Below are 20,410 nucleotides of genomic sequence, written 5' to 3'. Positions count from 1 at the left end.
TATTTATGAGCTATGAAGGGAGGCTTGTCTCCCCATGTTTTTCATTTTCTACTACATCTAACATTTCTCAATGGGAATAACTGACCTCTATTGACTCTTGAATCACATGGATTGTTTGTGGCGTGGATTTTGTGCACATCACCATGACATTAGGTGCCAACAATGCCTCTTTCTCAAAAAATGTATTCTTTCCAAACATGAGTTGCAAGAGGTCGTGAGAATGAGGGGATTTTCAAAAACCTTGCAAGAAACTCAAGAAATTATTAGAAACAAACCAATCTTGAAGTAATGTTTGGATATACTCATGATGCATTTTGATTATTTTGATGATTACAATCCTACTCTCTTTGGTGGTGGATATCATCAAGAGTAATAGAATTAGTATCACAAAGTAGCAGTAAGGGTCGTTGATTGATTGATTTATACATTTATGTCAGGTGCGAAAACACAAACCTCCCTCTTAAGACACTTTTTATACTCCCAGTTGAGTAGGAGATGAGCCATGACTTTTCATATAGATCAGTGTCATGCCCTTATGGAGGAGTAGCAGGAGCCCATGATGTAAATGAATAAAGACCCACACGTATATCCAGATTGACCCCTTCATATGACGGAGATGAATCCACTATTGTGGTTGTGGTGAAGGATTTGATTATGGAGGCCCAAGCCTCAGCCTTAGCCTCAGCCTGCATATGGGTTCAAGGCCAATCTATATGGATATTAGTATGAGGAAAATCCTAGATGGAACATATCACTCCAACATTATCAGTCTGGGTATTCTAATTATAAATATGGACGAGAGAGTAAACTGAGTTATGGGAGGAGGCCTCACTATGGTCAGTAGGAGGCCAAGTTATCCATCAACCTGAAGTAGTCAATGGGAAACCCAAGCGTGTACTGTAAACCTACAAATTGTCACCATTTAGATTGATCGTGTTGTCATGCTAGGAGCAATTGTTGGTGTGTACACTCTCCTACCAGTCAAGAGTAAGACTAGTGTAATCTAGAATTTGAATTCCAGTGGTCAAACAAGTGATTGCGGGATAAGTATGCACATTATTGCCTATACTTGTAATCTAATTGTTGAGAGGTCCTAATAGATGGAAAAAGGGCTTTTTCTATTGTAGTGTTTGCCTTTAAAAAATGCCCCTTGCAAAAGAGTCTTATCCAATTGTTGCAATGTGAATGTGTCTTTTTCTCAGTAATCATGAGCAGCAAGAGGAACATCCTCCAAGGCTTCAAAGTCCCCATATCAACGTCCAACTGGTAGTTCCATATGTCGGCAAGAGCCCAAGTATAAGGAGTTCAAGCTTGAAGAGCATGCCTAGTCCTATAAAAATAGATATTTTTGCCTCTGAAAGCAACAATGGAGAAGAGACAACCCCTTAATTTATTGGGGATCTAAGAAAATGGTTGAGATGATTACTACAACCAATATGTTTATTCTACTTTAGGTTGGGTTTTATATTTTAGCATAAAGTTTTCAAAAGTCTTACTAACTCAGTTCATTGAGATTCTTTGTATTGCATAAGATTTTCCAGGTTACGACACTTAGTTTTATTTTCTTGTGTTTCAGACACTAATTTGATTTTATTTTCTTGTGTTTCAGACACTAATTTTATTTTATTTGCTTGTGTTTTAGACACTAATTTGATCTTGGGCCAATAACTAGTATATATGTTGTTGTATCATCCATTGGATTAACATAATTATTAGTACACAAAGTTGTGTAAGTTCTGACTCTTCACTGTGATGTATATCCAAGTTTCCAGCTTATTTTTTAATGCAGCGAGAATAACCAGGGTAAGCACATTTATTTATTTATTTTTCCTCTAGCCTTTCCGCTCATCTAAATCAAATTTAGAAGTTCAGACTACCCAAAAAAACAACATGCATCAAGCTCTAACAACAATCATAATATTTCTAGGAGACGAGTCATTGTCCTTTTGTCATATGTCATTGCCTTACGACATTTATTTTGCAACATATGGTGCAATTGCTTGTTTAAATCCCAAGTGATCTAGAGCATGTGAAGTTTTCTAATATTATTGCTAGTTGTAAAGTAGTTTTTTTTAATTATATTAATAAAAGAAATATATTTTAAATCCCAAGGGTTAACTCAAATTGTCTAAAACCACATGTGAAGTTTTCTAATATTATTGCTAATTGTTGTTAATATTAAGTTCCATTATCTTAAGACTAGCTCCATTAATTTAGCCAATTTACCATTTACATAATAAGTAAGAAAGTAATCCAAAATTTTATTTCTTTCTTTCCAAATAAAATAAAAATAATATATATATTTAATTTCACTTAAATATATATTAAATAAAACCATTTAAACTAAAATATTTTAATAATTACTTTAAATAACATATTTCTATATAAATTATTTATATTATATAAAACCATTTAAAATAAATATTTTTAATCCACCTCTATGAAATGCATCAAAGAATCAAATCTTTCTTAAAAAACATTTCAAAAAATTGAACTTTTAAATATTTAATAAATTAAAATTAAGATAAATATATATATAAAACATACTCTATATATTCTTGGCATATATTCTTACTCTATATATCTTCGCATATATTCTTCGGTGAAAGTGTTCTGAGGCTCGGTGAAAAAGTTAAACACGTACTCTATATATTCTTTGGTGAAAGTGTTCTGAGGCTCGATGAAAGAGTTAAAAACATACTCTATATATTCTTGGCATATATTCTTACTTTATATATTCTTCGCATATATTCTTCGGTGAAAGTGTTCTGAGGCTCGGTGAAAGAGTTAAAAACTTACTCTATATATTCTTCGCATATATTCTTCGGTGAAAGAGTTCTGAGGCTCAGTGAAAGAGTTAAAAACATACTCTATATATTCTTCGGTGAAAGTTTTCTGAGGCTCGGTGAAAGAGTTTGCAGGTTGCGGTGGGCACGGGCGATCTGTAGTCAGTTACCAAAGATTACCAAGGGCAGACGGGCGATATGCAGTCAGGTTTTCTGATATCAGGTGCACACATTCTTTATCTTTTTCTTTTTCTAATACATATTTGCTCATATAATTTCAAGTATGAATATTTCACCACAGTTACCAAAGATTACCAAGGGAAGACCTAGCACAGTTACTCTGCAAGGCCTCTATGAGTATATAGAGTCTTTAGAGAAACGTAGAGAAGAAAGAGAAGCCAAGCTACAAAAAGAGTTAGAAGCCATACTGGAAAATAGATTTGCATCTCTTGAAGACACGATCCAAAAACAAATAGAAAATAAAATAGAACTACTAGAGAATAAAATGGAGGCAATGGAGACTAGATTGCAGGTTATAGAAAAACATAACCAAGATACTAACCAACCATCCCAGCAAGGAGATGTTGATACTTTAGAGAGTCTTAAAATGAAAGACATGATTAAAGAACTAGAAGAAAAAGTTAATAGCCGTCTCACCCTAAATAATGTGGTAGATAAGTTAGATATCAAACCAATTAAAGATGAAATGAAAAAATTAATAGAATTAGACCACAAACGTAACAAAAGGGCCTTAAACCTTATAATATTCGATTTAAAAGAGGAAGTAGATGAGGATACTTTAGCCTTAGCCCAGACAGAACTACATAATAGATTACAAATTGAAACATTGTGTCTCACAGAAGCAACAATGTTGGGGAAATTAACCGAGAATAAAGGAACACTAATCCGCATAAAGGTGAGCTCCACTGATCATAAGCACGACATACTTAGTAAAACCGCAAGTCTAAAAGGAACGGGAATATTCATAAATGAAGATCTCATTCCAGAAGACCAAGCAGAATTAAGAAAGGAGGTTCAAAAGGTAAAAGAAGCTAGAAAGGAAGGAAAATGGGCAATAATCAGAAATAGAAAAGCCTTTATTCGAGATAGAAACCAAAAAGATAGTAATCAATAGCAATTAAACATGCTCTGGATCCTTTCTTGGAATTGTCGGGGCTTCCCATGGAACAAAGGCCCCAAGCTAAGTTGGATTTCAAATGATGTTGATATTATTTTGCTTGTTGAAACTTGGGAGCACGAAGAATCTAAGGTCCCTAACATAGATGGCTTTACGCTATGGTCTACCTGGAACAAGCGATCCTCCCGTAGAGGAATTGGGGGAATAGCTTGTTACATTAAGAAGAACATCTCCCCCCATGTTAGGATTTATAAAAATGACCCTCACAACCAATATAGTTGGATAGAGATCAAAGACATTAATAATAAAAAGTCCTACATAGCAATATGTTATTTTCCCCCCATTAATTCTAACTTCTATAAGAAGAAGAATCTAGATAAACTAACCCTTACAATGGTTTAGAGAATGATATTTCTAGCCTAAGGAATGACGGTAATATCCTTTTAATAGGTGACTTTAATGCTCGAACTTCAAACAACCAAGCTATTATTCTAAGCAATCATTCCAACCCTAATCCTCTTTGGTTAGACGAAGACCCTACTCTGGCTAGCAGGTACAAAAGGAACTCTGAAGATCTCAGGGAAAATTTGTTTGGGTCAGAGCTAGTCAAGCTCTGTAGTGCTCAGGATCTCATAATTTGCAACGGTCTAAAGAAGTGGCCCAATTCTAGCAAGATGACCTGCATCCATGGACTTGGTAGCAGCGTGGTAGACTACGTTATTTCTGATCTCCCATTATACAACGAAATAATAAATTTTGACATCTTAAATGACCACGAACCTAACTCTGATCATAGGCCTTTACTTATAACTCTCAATTTTGTCATGCATAGAGTTCCCATAGAAAATAATACTTATAGCCAAAAAAACTTAATATTTGATAGAAATAAAAATGATCTCTTTCTAAATGAATTAAAAACTAATTTGCTTCCTTTATCTAATATAGACAACATAGAAGACCTCTATCATAATTTTACTACAACCCTCTCATATTCTATTAACAAGTTCTCAATTGAAGTTTCAAATAATAAAAGAAATAGCAAAACCAACCCATGGTATGACAAAGATTGTAAAAGTGCAAGGAGAGCAATTAAGGAAGCTGTTGATGAATCTCTTAAAATGGACAAGATAAAAATATACAAAGCCCTAACTAAAAGGAAAAAGAGGCAGTACATTCGTCAAAGACAGGAGAATCTCTTACACCTCTCTAAGGTAGCTCCTAAGAAATTTTGGAGGCAGATTCTAACTAGGAAGACTAAGGATAATAATAAAATTGCTCTTCACGATTGGAATTCCTATCTTAAAAAGCTTTATGAATCTCCAAATGTCATGGATAATTTGGAAACCCTTCTCACAATGAAAGAAGTTTTCTCTTTAGAAGACATTAAGTTTGGGGTTAATCGCCTCGCTAATGGAAAGCTAAGGACATTGAAGGTTACCAAGTGGAAATCTTAAAAATTGGAGGTCCTGTCCTCATCCCCCACATCCACAAGCTTTTCAATCAAGCAGTCAAGCAAGGGTTCCCTAAACCTTGGACTGAGAGCCTCATTATCCCTATTTTTAAAAGTGGGGATACAAATAACCCCTCTAATTATCGAACAATTATGATCAGCCCTCTCTTAGCCAAGTTATATGGTAGTATTTTGGAAAAGAAGTTAAGCATATGGCTTGAAAGTGAAGGTAAGCGGGCTAAAGGCCAAGCAGGTTTCAGAAGGCATCACTCAACAACAAACCACCTTGTTACGCTTAGGATCATTGCGGAGGAATGTCATAATGATAAATCCAATTTATTTTGTTGCTTTGTGGACTTTAGAAAGGCTTTCGATACGGTTCCTAGATACAACCTTTGGAATAGATTAGAAGAGCTAAAGGTTCCTCTCGAGTTGAGAGCTGCCGCTATAAGGTTATACGAGAATGTAATTGCCAAGCTAAAGAGCAATGAAGGGTGGTCGAAAGATATTAAGTGTAACATCAGAGTTAAACAAGGTTGCCCCCTCTCCCCTACCCTATTTGGCATTTACATCGATAAGCTCGAAGGCTATTTAGAGGAAGCAGGATGTGATGGCACGATCGTAGCTGGGATAGTCGTCATCCTTCTTCTTTATGCTGACGATATTGTTCTTTTGGCAAGGTGCCCATCTGATCTTAATAAGCAACTCAGGCTTCTTAAGGATTTCTGCTCTACCATGGGTATGACTGTTAACACAGACAAAACAAAAGTTATGATTATCAAATCCAAGAAGGACATTTACGCTAATTTTATGTATGACAATAATAACTTGGAGGAAGTGTATTCTTACAAGTACCTAGGAATTGATATTCATCACAAGCTCAACTGGAACCATAGCATTGAGAAAAGGATTAATGGGGGGTGGAAAGCTTACTTTGGTCTTGAAAATAATTGTAAAATAGCAAACCTTGTAATGTGGGATAAAAATAAGTTCCTCTTTGAAACTTTAGTCACTCCTGTTATCTTATATGGCTGTGAGGTTTGGGGTTGCAGCATCTCCAGAGAATCATGGAGAAAGATTGAGCAAATCCAGAAGCGTTTTATAACTTATAACCTGAAAATTAAAAGTAATACACCATATCCTATTCTCCTTATAGAAGCAGGTCTTTCCCTTATTGAGAGCCTAGCTATGCTTAGGTTTCTGTTGTACAAGCACATAGACGATCATAGACTTCCTAAGCTAGCTTTAAATTCTAGCCAAAACCACCCAAGGCTCAATCGAGGGTGGCATAAAGACACAAGGGCCTCGTTAAACTATTGGGAGATCAACGAAAATGATGCATTGCAAAACATAAATAACATTAAAGATATTGGTACTTCTAAGTTCAAAGAAAAAATGTGGTGTGAGAAAGACTTAGCGGCTAAAATAAAATTAAGTTATTATAAGAAAGTCATCAACCCCACCCTAGAAGATCAAGAGTATCTCTCTATTTTAACTAGCTCAAAGAAGAAAATTAATATAGCAAAGATTAGAACGAATTCTCATGAGCTCCATAGTGAAACAGGTCGTTGAGCAGTTCCTAAAACGCCATGGATGGAAAGGATCTGCCATATATGTGAGAATAGGAACATCGAGGATGAAAACCACTTCCTCTTAGAGTGCCCCGCGTATAACCACATTAGATCTCAGTTTCACAATCTTTGTTACAATATTGACCTTCCTAGCCTTTTACAATGTCAAAATTATAGTGAGCTCAGGGGGCTTCTCTCCAAGCTTTTTGAGCATAGGAATAAAATCTTAAATCAAAATAGATAACTTGTTTCTTTAGGTCGGATAGACCATTATTTGGTCTCAGTGGACGTTAACCATCATCATCATCATCATCATCATCATAATAATATAATATTTTAATAATAAAACTATTCATCAAAATCTGTCAATTCACCCATAAAATCATTGGTCTATGAGACGAATGAGTAAGTGCAGAGAAATCGGGTGAGTTGATGCCATTGTTCGTTGGGCAGTCAACATTCAGTGGATTGAATTAATATCGTGCACAGCAAGACGATAATGCCATGAGTGTAGCCTAACGAGGCGGAGGACTTGTTTGGAAAGATATGAAAATTCCGGTTATATTTAGAGAAAATCCGGTAAAGATTTTTGTAAATCTAAATTATAGTTGTTAAACTTCAAAATTTTAGGTGTCTAGACGTTTTTGATGGTGCTGAATCTATTTCCATCATCAAAAACACGATTCTAGTCACTTTTAGCCGTCGGGGCATTTCCTCCACCTTGTTAGACGACTCCTAATGCCATGAGTCATGGTAAATGAATATAAACTTTTGAGGTGAGGTTCGAACTACGAAAATTTCATGGTTATATTCTTACCAAGATTAGTGCAGTTAATTTCATGATTTAAACTATGCTTTTCTTAACCTTCGATCCGCCTAAAATCAATACGCCAATGTTTATATGAAGCAAATAATTAGTGTTGAAGTTTAAAATATTGTTTTAATAAGTTTTGCAATACTTTTATAATTAATGTGTTTTTGGTCCAATACCACATTTAATGGATTAACAGATTAATCACTTTTTAATAAAAAAGTTGGATGTAATGTCTTTCCTGAGTTATATTAATGTATAAAAATTTTAACATTAATTCTTTTATTATATTTTTTTGGAAGATGTGCAAGTATAAAGGTTTGTAATTAATATTAAAAAAAATTAATGTAATATTTAATTAAAAATTTAGTAATTAAAATTAGAGTAAGAAATTGTTTCCAAGGGTTTTATTAAAAGGGTAAAGGGAAAAATTGAAAATTTTAGTTTTTTTTTTGAAATGTTGATTTAGAGTTTTAGGTTTATTGGAAGAGTAACTTGGTAAAGGAAAAAAAAAAATCAATATTTGCTATTTAAAAAAATAAGTAAAGGAGCAAAAAAAATCATGGGAATAATTTTTATTTATTTATTTTAAAGGTATAGGAAAAGTAAAAATTGATTTTTTTTTTATTTTTTTCAAGTTTATGGTTAATATGTATCATTAATAAATACTAACAAGGATAGTTTTAACTATTCTTAATGGTCAATTTTCTAATTTTGTGGTGAAAATTAAATTAATATAATATAATTATAAAGCATAATTAAATATATCAATTTAGTAATAATATTAAAATTAAATTAGTTTAGATTTATTTCTTGATCTACCAGCACTCAGAGTGATTAAATCTCTTTTTACTTTATAAAAGTTTGCATCTTAAGAGATTTGATCCCTCCACGCACATGGAGATTAAATTTCTTTTCACTCTAAAAAATATGTATATTAAGAAATTTGATCTCTCCATATCCTCAATTAAAATAGATCTAAAATAGATCTAAATTTACTATTAATGAGCATTTTTGTAGAAGTGTGGGGATGCACGTGAATATAGCAAAACGTAAGTAATGGTCTTCTCTAAGAAAAGAAAACATAACCAGCATAAGTTCTACTTTGAAGGCAACATTTGGAAGAAGTTACGGATTACAAATACCTCGGAATTGACTTCAACAAAAATCTAAGTTGGAATGGTTGTAGAAAGAAAAGAACGTTGGGGGGTTGGAAAGCATTTTATGCTTTTCAAAATAGGTGTAGAGAGGCAGAGTTATGGGACCACTCAAACTCTTTTTGGGCTTCTAGTGATTCTAGTGATTCTCTATGGTTGTGAACTGTGGGCTAGCAGTACCTCCGACATGTAGTGGAGACAAATTGAGAAAATTCAGAAGTGTTTGATTACAAACAAATTTAAGATTAAAAGTGCAGTTTCTTATGATATCTTCTTAAGTGAAACAGGGACTGCTCCTATTGAGGCAATTGCTATGGTGCGAGTCATAAGGTATTTAAAAAAAAAAGAGCAAATGGAAAAGGGTAGATGGCCTAAGGTTGTCTTTAATGATAGATTGTGCAAGAGCAAAAAAACTTGGATGCAGCAAAATAACAAATGGTTTAATAGATGTGGTATTTATTTAAACACGTGTCCCATAAACAGTGAAGAGATAAAAGCTTTTGTTATGGAAAAGTTCCATAAACGTGTACTGGGATAAGGAGCTAGGAAGAAAGAAAAATTATATACTGAAGTGTTTAATCCCACTCATAATCATCAACCAAAAGCATACATAGAGGCCAATATCTCTTGGAGAGCCAAAATTCTTATTGCTCAGTTAAGGACTAATTATCATCAACTCAGTTGTGAAACAAGGCATTGGAAAAGGCCAAAAGAAGTGTGGGAGGAAAGGGTATGCATTTGTTGTTCTTCCAGAAAAGTGGAAACATAAAACATTTCATTTTAGAATGTGAAGCCTTCAAAGATAATAGGGAAAGTTATGCAGGGACGCTAACAGCTAGCTCTTAGGATAATCTATTTAGCGAAGGATTTGTCGAGAATTTGGGAGAAATCTATCCCATAGGCCATCTTTAGCCTTCCTTCTTTCTATAATAAAAAATAAAATGTTTAAGACACCTGTACTTGATCTATCTCAATGATCTATATTGCCTATCCACTACTAGCGCGAGATAATTAGTGGCAATCCCTTGTCCAATGATGCAACAACCCACGACTAAAATTGTTCATGCAGGAGACCACAATTCAACTGGTGCGCTTTGTCACATACCCCGTTAACCTCGCATGTAAAAGATAGGGAGTTAGAGTTTTAATACAAATTACCACAAGTAATTATCTAGTTCACAACTCCACATTCATCGTTAACCATTAGATATAAAGTTCATTAGTACATAAAGTAAATACAGTAGAGAACAGTAAAACACATAACCCTTACAACCACTGCTGTAGTGTAATAACATAAATTGTCTAATGAACCTTGCGTCCACCTTGCATCCATTTCATGTTTTCCTTAACCATATTCATTAATCTCTTACTTGGGCATTATGAGTATCGCAACCAGTAAAGAATCATCATCATCAAGTATTCAACATCATCAAACCAACACAAAAGGCAATCACACCATTTGAACACCAATTTACCCTGGAAACCCCGTAGGGTGAAAACCAGCAAACGTTTAATCTTATTATTAAACGCTCGTGAGGGATTTCACCCCTCACTCAATGGCTTATAAGGGATTCCATCCCTTAACCATTGTTATAAAATCATTACAATAAATTATCATTAAGTTATCACATAACTTAGCTAAAAGCTAATACAATTTCCATGTAATCTTCCCCTTACATACCGCCACATGCAACATTCCTTGTGGCATAATTGTTCTAGCAATAGACAACACTGCAACTTGAACTCATCTGCATGGACCAATAATCCTTTTCCTGCCATAATGTTTAAACATCACTTTCCTTTGGCACCAACCGCCATCGTTTCCTGTCAATGTAGTTGTCAACAAGCTTTGGCAACAATATTAGATACATTATTAATCATTTATTAAGCAACCTGTAAAAGCAATCTTTTAACATCTACTCATCTGCATGAGCAAGCATGACATACTAATTAACTAGTACATATATTCAAGTAAATTCTTGTTCTACTTGTCACAAAGCTTATTCACACTAATGCATATTTCTCTCTAAGAGATCTAACCATTAGTTTTACAAGTCCATATTTCCCTTTGAAACATATAACCCATTAGTTATGTTTAAATACAGGTAATAAACTATTGTTTCTGCGCCTTTGCACATGCGTTCCTTCACATAGTTATTTTTCAAGAAACTATTAAAGATACCCTATATTTATGAATAAACATCAAGAAACCATAAAAAGGTGAATCTAGCCTCTTATGCGCCAAAATCAAGAAGTCGTTCCTACTCATACATAAAGTCTTCATTTCATCACTTCTCTCATTACTTCTGTCATCTGCGTATTCTTTAGCTCAATCTACGGTGACAGAGACTATTCCTTAACGATGTTTCACGATATGGCCTTAGTTCTGCAGGCTGATGACTTCTTAACAACAGCAGTGTTCCAGAATGACCATCTTTCTTTTCTTGATTCAATAGGACATAAGCAACCGAAACTCGACAACAAGAAATTGCGGGAACAACTTCCCTCAAGATAACACTCAGCAGAGATTTCCAATGATTAGCCTATCATTGATAGCACACCATGCAGGTATACGATGGGCTTGTGGCATTGTGATTTTGTTTACATATTTCAAAATAATAAAGCTTAGAAAAAAATATGAAGGCAAAGCGGCTGACTGCAGTGGTGACTGCGAACAATGGTGAAGGACTTGAGAATAGTGATCACAATGAACAACTGTAGGCCATGCTTTATCCAACGCAGGATACCATCCTCAAGGCTACCTCCTTTCACCGAACCCACGACTACAACAAATAAACGACAGCTTCACGTCACACGCTAAACGGATCCTAATAGAGAAATTTACAAATTCTCTCAATCCTGCTGGCTCCACACTATACTAGGCTCCGAAAACAGTTGAGAGACTCAAAACAACAGGCAGTTATAATTTACATAACAATGCCCTCAGCGTAATTAAAGAAAAGATGAAAGTCATTCATCCTTCATAAAGTGGAAGTATAGCCGGCAATGATGGTAAATGCTTAAATTTCTCCCATCCTTCGCATCTTTTGCTAAGATTGGTTAGTCTCTTGGTGAATATAATAACATGCACATATTTTAATTCAAGAAAATCGAGCAAGATACTTATCTTTTTCCTTGCAGCCTCCACATCGCATGATCCAATGTCAAAACCGCTCTTCGGTCTTTCTCTTCATTCAATCGTTTCCTCCTCCCCAAATACCGGGCGCACAAAGATTGGATTCTGAGTATTGAAATTTTTTTGAGCCCAAAGATCAAACCCTCGGACTGCTTCAAATGGCCGACAACGCGTAAGCTATTGCCATCCCTGAAGCGATCTTTACCGGTATTTTCCTGTCCACACCAAGACTTCCGTGGAACGCACAATACCCGCCTTCCATGAAGCGTTAAGGTCTCCGACTTTAATAATAACCGCGTCACTTAATTAGCGCGCCCCCAACCAACACAAGGTTTCCGATTTAATAATAATCCGCACCATGGAATTAGTGCTCCAAACAGAATACCAAGAATCAGTTTTGAATACCAAGAATCAGTTCCGAAACTAACTAGTAACTATTCATAACTGTTATTTTACGGGATGTTACATACTCCCCCCCTTAACAGGAACACCGTCCTCGGTGTTTTTCTTTCATTGAGAACTTGAGATTTTACTCATTGTATACCATCTAAACCACACAAAATGTGATCCTTCCTCTTTAAAATCAAAGTTTTCATTCCAAGAAATGACAACAAAATAGTAATGATATAGTCATAAGAAATATCATTAGTTATAAGCATCAATAGTCAGAAGCATTCGTAATTGCAAAAATATGCAACTTCTAATCGCCACCACTTGGCCCTTATTCATTCATAATAAACAATTCTCTGTGTCAACTTACCATTACTTACCATCTATTCTTGAAAATCATGAATACTTTCATGTAAGCATTTTAATAGTGGTTGGACAACTCTTCAACCCTCCATGGTAAGCAATCTTGTAATGTTTGACAAATAAATTCAATTGCATTAGTCATAATATTGTGAGTCAAATGAAATACTTTTAACTAGCAATCAGTTGTGCAATGTTAGATGATTTTTTTAAATCACTGTACTTTTACAAGCACTTAAGAGCTCATCACTGCTCCACATGCACACTAAAGTAACTCTCACTGAAGACATCCACTGAGTACTTCTAAAAGTGCCAAAAGAGCACCTAGCTCTCTGATCATCAAAACAGTCAATCACTGCATCAAGCAAAAACTGTCTTAGCTCCCTCTAAGACTTTCACAAGATTAGTAATACAACAAAGGACTTAAAATTTCCTACAAGATTAATGATACAATAAAGGAATTAAAATTTCCAATAACTCCTTATTGAGCACTAAGCTCATTTCGTGTTAAATGTGCATAACACATTTCAAACAACTATATATAGAATTTATTTTCAACATATCATATAGCGGATTCGTTCATTTCTTTAACTATGAGTACCATAATAAGCTAAAGAATTTCCCAACCCATGGGAACTGGTTTCCACAACCAAATCGAGTCATTTTCACATCCAGACAGTTTCTTTGATAGAGACCTTACCAGGTCTAACATGGGATTCCACTAGCCAACCAGATCAAGAATTCCAATGTCCACATAAAGTCTTTTCCCTCATTGAGATAATTTATCTCTAGGGAGAGGAAATCCGGGCAGACAAGTACCATCAACCCCTCCGGGTAGGTAACTGCCATCAACCCAAGGCATTCCAGCCTTTCACAATCCGGGCAGACAAGTACCATCAACCCCTCTGGGCAGGTAACTGCCATCAACCCAAGGCATATCCGGGCAGACAAGTACCATCAACCCCTCTGGGAAGGTAACTGCCATCAACCCAAGGCATATCCGGGCAGACAAGTACCATCAACCCCTCCGGGCAGGTAATTGCCATCAACCCAACTATCTGCAATTGTCTGGCATGTTAAATTTCTCTTTTATTACTCTTTCTCAAAGTAATTTATGCAATGAACCATATGAACATTATCATTACAAAATAAGCATGCATGTACACCATGCATTTACACTTATCCCTCATCATGGGTCCACAACATCTAGATTGATGGGAAACATATCTATCATACATGTTGTATGCATGCAAACTTCCCAAATGACATAATTCATGCATATCATATAACATCATAATTTCTCATTTATAATTGCAATTCACATTGCAGCAATTTACGTGATGAGTTTCCTTGTTGCCATTAAGCTACCACTACTTAATCCCATCAGCAACTTTAGTTATAAATATGCATCTCTTAACATGTATTCAATTTCCAAGATTTTTCATGCATACAATATTGTCATGTATAAAAGCATATGCAAATATTCATCAATGTATAAATGTCAACCACAGTTGAGTTAATAATCTAAACTTTTCCAATTTTGCCATAGTCTGTTGTCCTAATTCAAATCATCATTAATGGAGTATTATCTTATGTTTACTATGGCCAGCTTTGGTCATGCATTGTTAATATAATTAAACATAATCTCTCTAACATACAAGAACATAACTCTATGTCATAATGACTAATCTTTGTGCATACCATTGCTTATCATATAAGCCCTTCTTTAATGTATGCAACACATGTTCCCTTTACTAGAATACTACCATCATTTCATACAACAAACTACATACCTCATTCTTCTATCTTCCCTTTTAGGGAATTATTAAAGATATCAATCTTTATGCATAAAAATCAAGATACAGAACAAGATTTACTTATCCATCCAAAGTCAAGAAATCAACACAACTCATCTAGCAAGACAATCTCTTCAAAAGATTATTGTACTCAAGAGAGTTAACATGATCACTTCCTCTATGTACACACAGAGTCATAATTCCAAAGTCACAATAGCTACCATTATGCAACATGTCTTTGCCTAACACAATTACTTTACTTCAATGCACATAGTTCTTTTCATGAAACAAGTAAGGATTTTGTTTCTTGTATGAACACTATTCTAATGTGTCTTTTAAAGGAAAGAACCTCTATTTTTATTTTATTTTCAAGAAAACTCTCATAGAATCCTTCATCTTCATACATGAAGTATGCACACTCTTCTAGAATGAAACTATATTTATGTATATATATATAATATACTCTTTCTTCAAAAAAATTAGAAATGAATATCTATGTGCTTAGTAGCACATCTTTAGCTATCTTTATCATGCATGTAATGCATAATCATTTCACTAGAACTTAGAAACTAACTAGAATCATAATGCAATTATATATATATATATATATTTTCCAAGAAACTTTTATCAAGTAAAAATACATATTTCAATTCAAGAAAACTTGGCCACCTTTCATGCGATGTCCTCAGGACGTTTATATGCCTCATCTTCTTTTCTCAAGAAGATACTTTGGCTATATCTAGCAAGGATTTTATTCCAAGAAAAATGACAAGAGACAAACATTTCTCACACAAGACTCACATGTAGTCTTTCTAGGAGGAACCACCTATTTTCTTTATTAAGAAAGTATATAAAATAATCAATCTTTACTGTAGAAATCAAACCCATGATATTTCCAATTTGTTTAATAAAACACAGCTGATTATTCTCTATAAAGAATAGAGTTACTTATCTTTTCCTTGGTTCAACATGCATAACTAACAAATTAAACCACCCTTACCGGAAGCAATTGCTCTACTTATGCAATTAGAAGCATGATCTCCTAAGTGTCACACATGCACCAGAGTTACCACTTGATGCTAGATGCAACAACTGTCATAACAGTACTATGTGTCCATTTCAGAATAATGACTTCAAGGAGACATTACGAAAATCATTAACATCAACACACTATAGTTATCATTTTCCAACTCCTTAAGCATGGTCAAGGGAATACTCACATGCACATCGAGCGCTATCTAGTCATCCCCAGACTTAGAGTCTTCTGCAAGATTCTGACACCCAAAGCTTGCGCTATCTGGTCATCACCAGACTTAGCGATTTCTTTTCCCATCTCTGTCTGTCCCTACAACACAGTCTTCTTCCTTCTCCTTGCTTCCTTTTCCTTTGGAAGCATCTATAGTTGGGGAAAGTAGTTAGAGTTTACTGACAACTGTATTAACACAGGTAGTCTATTTATGAATAATTATCACATGTAATTATACCATGAATGGGTCCTAGAAATGTTACCCACTGAACATGCCTCTACAATTAACTTCACACTGGAATGCAACATGCATAAAAAATCCATCATTCCCATAGTAGAGATAAATTCAACCATGATTAGATCGAGGCTCCAATGGTTTTAATCTCACAACAAGTAGTAATTAACATAAACACATACCATGCTAATGAATTTCAATTAATTAGAGGGTAACATCATTAAATCTATTAAGACATAAGAATATACTATTCATCATGCATTCTCATGGTGAATAAAATTAAGAACTCTTCTCATAAACAACCGGAACTATAGCACAGAGAGAGTAAGAATCTTTATACACACATTCCATGCATGTGACATCAGTCAACCTTCACTTGTTTACGAATTGTAATAATCTTAAGTCCAATTCAATTAATGCATATAAGTTCTATGGGTTAGTCATACAACACTAACCAATCTCAACTACCAATCATCTTAATGAAACCATGGCAAAACTTAATCAGAAATTAGTTATGACAATCAAGTCTCGCTGCTTGACTCATTGCATGTTTTCAATATCTAAGGGGTTCTTCTAATGTCCTTTTTAAACAATTTTTCATCCTATTCAAGGATGTTCCCCATAATTTATATTCATGCATTGACTCATTAAGTTTCGTTCATTGTAACTTCAATTTTGTTTAATAAATGAATCATTGTTATTGCCATATTTGCAAAGCAAAAGTTGGTAGTTGATTGTCACTTTCCTCAATGAGTGTTCAATATTGTTCTTAAGTGTAATGAGTGTTCAATATTGTTCTTAAGTGTAATGAGTGTTCAATATTGTTCGTAAGTGCGACAAAAGTTTCATTGTCTTTTATCCTCATCAGGAATCTAACGTTATGAACGTAGTTATGCAACAACTTATTACTTACTACTCAAAGCAGTTATAAACATGAATCACACCTATCATGCCAAAAGTAGTGTACTACATAAATGAATATGTGAATGATTAAACTCATACCTGAGTTAATGCCTACTGATGGCGTACCTCAATATCCTTTCCGCTTACCAATTCCCAAAGGCACCAGTACTGCAACCTTTAGCTCTGATACCACTTGTCACATACCCCGTTAACCTCGCATGTAAAAGATAGGGAGTTAGAGTTTTTATACAAATTACCACAAGTAATTATCTAGTTCACAACTCCACATTCATCGTTAACCATTAGATATAAATTTCATTAGTACATAAAGTAAATACAATAGAGAACAGTAAAACACATAACCCTTACAACCACTGCTGTAGTGTAATAACATAAATTGTCTAATGAACCTTGCATCCACCTTGCATCCATTTCATGTTTTCCTTAACCATATTCATTAATCTTTTACTTGGGCATTATGAGTATCGCAACCAGTAAAGAATCATCATCATCAAACCAACACAAAAGGCAATCACACCATTTGAACACCAATTTACCCTGGAAACCCCGTAGGGTGAAAACCAGCAAACGTTTAATCTTATTATTAAACGCTCGTGAGGGATTTCACCCCTCACTCAATGGCTTATAAGGGATTCCATCCCTTAACCATTGTTATAAAATCATTACAATAAATTATCATTAAGTTATCACATAACTTAGCTAAAAGCTAATACAATTTCCATGTAATCTTCCACTTACATACCGCCACATGCAACATTCCTTGTGGCATAATTGTTCTAGCAATGGACAATACTGCAACTTGAACTCATCTGCATGGACCAATAATCCTTTTCCTGCCATAATGTTTAAACATCACTTTCCTTTGGCACCAACCGCCATCGTTTCCTGTCAATGTAGTTGTCAACAAGCTTTGGCAAGATACATTATTAATCAGTTATTAAGCAACCTGTAAAAGCAATCTTTTAACATCTACTCATCTGCATGAGCAAGCATGACATACTAATTAACTAGTACATATATTCAAGTAAATTCTTGTTCTACTTGTCACAAAGCTTATTCACACTAATGCATATTTCTCTCTAAGAGATCTAACCATTAGTTTTACAAGTCCATATTTCCCTTTAAAACATATAACCCATTAGTTATGTTTAAATACAGGTAATAAACTATTGTTTCCGCGCCTCTGCACATGCGTTCCTTCACATAGTTATTTTTCAAGAAACTATTAAAGATACCCTATATTTATGAATAAACATCAAGAAACCACAAAAAGGTGAATCTAGCCTCTTGCGCGCCAAAATCAAGAAGTCGTTCCTACTTATACATAAAGTCTTCATTTTATCACTTCTCTCATTACTTCTGTCATCTGCGTATTCTTTAGCTCAATCTACGGTGACAGAGACTATTCCTTAACGATGTTTCACGATATGGCCTTAGTTCTGCAGGCTGATGACTTCTTAACAACAGCAGTGTTCCAGAATGACCATCTTTCTTTTCTTGATTCAATAGGACATAAGCAACCGAAACTCGACAACAAGAAATTGCGGGAACAACTTCCCTCAAGATAACACTCAGTAGATATTTCCAATGATTAGCCTATCATTGATAGCATACCATGCAGGTATACGATGGGCTTGTGGCATTGTGATTTTGTTTACATATTTCAAAATAATAAAGCTTAGAAAAAAATATGAAGGCAAAGCGGCTGACTGCAGTGGTGACTGCGAACAATGGTGAAGGACTTGAGATTAGTGATCACAATGAACAACTGTAGGCCATGCTTTATCCAACGCAGGATACCATCCTCAAGGCTACCTCCTTTCACCGAACCCACGACTACAACAAATAAACGACAGCTTCACGTCACACGCTAAACGGATCCTAATAGAGAAATTTACAAATTCTCTCAATCCTGCTGGCTCCACACTATACTAGGCTCCGAAAACAATTGAGAGACTCAAAACAACAGGCAGTTACAATTGGTAACATAATTTACATAACAATGCCCTCAGCGTAATTAAGGAAAAGATGAAAGTCATTCATCATTCATAAAGTGGAAGTATAGCCGGCAATGATGGTAAAGGCTTAAATTTCTCCCGTCCTTCGCATCTTTTGCTAAGACTGGTTAGTCTCTTGGCGAATATAATAACATGCACATATTTTAATTCAAGAGAATCGAGCAAGATACTTATCTTTTCCTTGCAGCCTCCACACCGCATGATCCCGATGTCAAAACCGATCTTCGGTCTTTCTCTTCATTCAATCGTTTCCTCCTCCCCAAATACCGGGCGCACAAAGATTGGATTCTGAGTATTGAAATTTTGTCGAGCCCAAAGATCAAACCCTCGGACTGCTTCAAATGGCCGACAACGCGTAAGCTATTGCCATCCCTGAAGCGATCTTTACCGGTATTTTCCTGTCCACATCAAGACTTCCGTGGAACGCACAATACCTGCCTTCCATGAAGCGTTAAGGTCTCCGACTTTAATAATAACCACGTCACTTAATTAGCACGCCCGCAACCAACACAAAGTTTCCGATTTAATAATAATCCGCACCATGGAATTAGTGCTCCAAACAGAATACCAAGAATCAGTTTTGAATACCAGGGATCAATTCCGAAACTAACTAGTAACTATTCATAACTGTTATTTTACGGGATGTTACACGCTCCGTCTGCGTTTCCCGTTGATAATTTTAACAGCTATCTGGTTTGATAATTTTAAGCGTTGCCTGGATTTTGCATTCGCTATTCTTTACACGTTAGGCTAGTGCTTTAAAAGCATACGGCTCCTCACGTATTAGGGGATTGCTTTTGTATGGCAATGTTAAGTGATTTTTAATACTGTAGTTTTAATATTGTGTTTATTATATTTATTATTAAATAAAATTTTGGAATAATGTTTTGAATTATTTATGGTAGTTTATTTTCAGTATAAGGATGAAAAACTAAATTTGAAATTAGGTATAAATAACAAAAATGTCCAAGTAAATTAAATAATTTTAGTTGGAGAAAATAATATTAAAAAATAAATTAGTTAGAAAAGATATTAAATACTAATATAAAACTAATAGAATAATTATTAATATTAAACATAGATAACCGTTTAAAAAATAAAACGATAAAAAAATAGTAAAATCAATAAATGAAAAAGTAAAAAAAATAATAATGCTAATAATAATCCATCAATAAAATTTATATGTAAATAAATATGGAAAATAAAATGAAAAAACAAAATAAGGAGTGAAACATATTAAAAAACATAGAAGTCAAGAAGAAAGAATAGGAACCCAACTCCTACTTAATATCCAGCCATCATCCCTATTGAGATTCCTCGGATGCTTTTCATTTTCAATGGCCTCACGTAACTTCCTACGATGAAAGTGATTAATCCTAGTGATGACCTAGG

The 20,410-nt window shown here is 34.6% G+C and overlaps 1 pseudogene; it reads left to right on the top strand.

Moving 5' to 3' along the window:
* Window positions 1–288: 288 nt before the first annotated feature.
* On the top strand, window positions 289–874 carry LOC149146647 (uncharacterized; annotated as a pseudogene).
* Window positions 875–20,410: the final 19,536 nt, after the last annotated feature.

Source organism: Pinus tabuliformis, chromosome X (assembly GCF_031772625.1).
Source record: "Pinus tabuliformis cultivar Carrire ecotype Pingquan chromosome X, CPIR1, whole genome shotgun sequence".
NCBI classification, from domain to species: domain Eukaryota; kingdom Viridiplantae; phylum Streptophyta; class Pinopsida; order Pinales; family Pinaceae; genus Pinus; species Pinus tabuliformis.
Note: the sequence above shows the minus strand (reverse complement) of the source record. Positions and strands in the feature narration are given on the sequence as shown.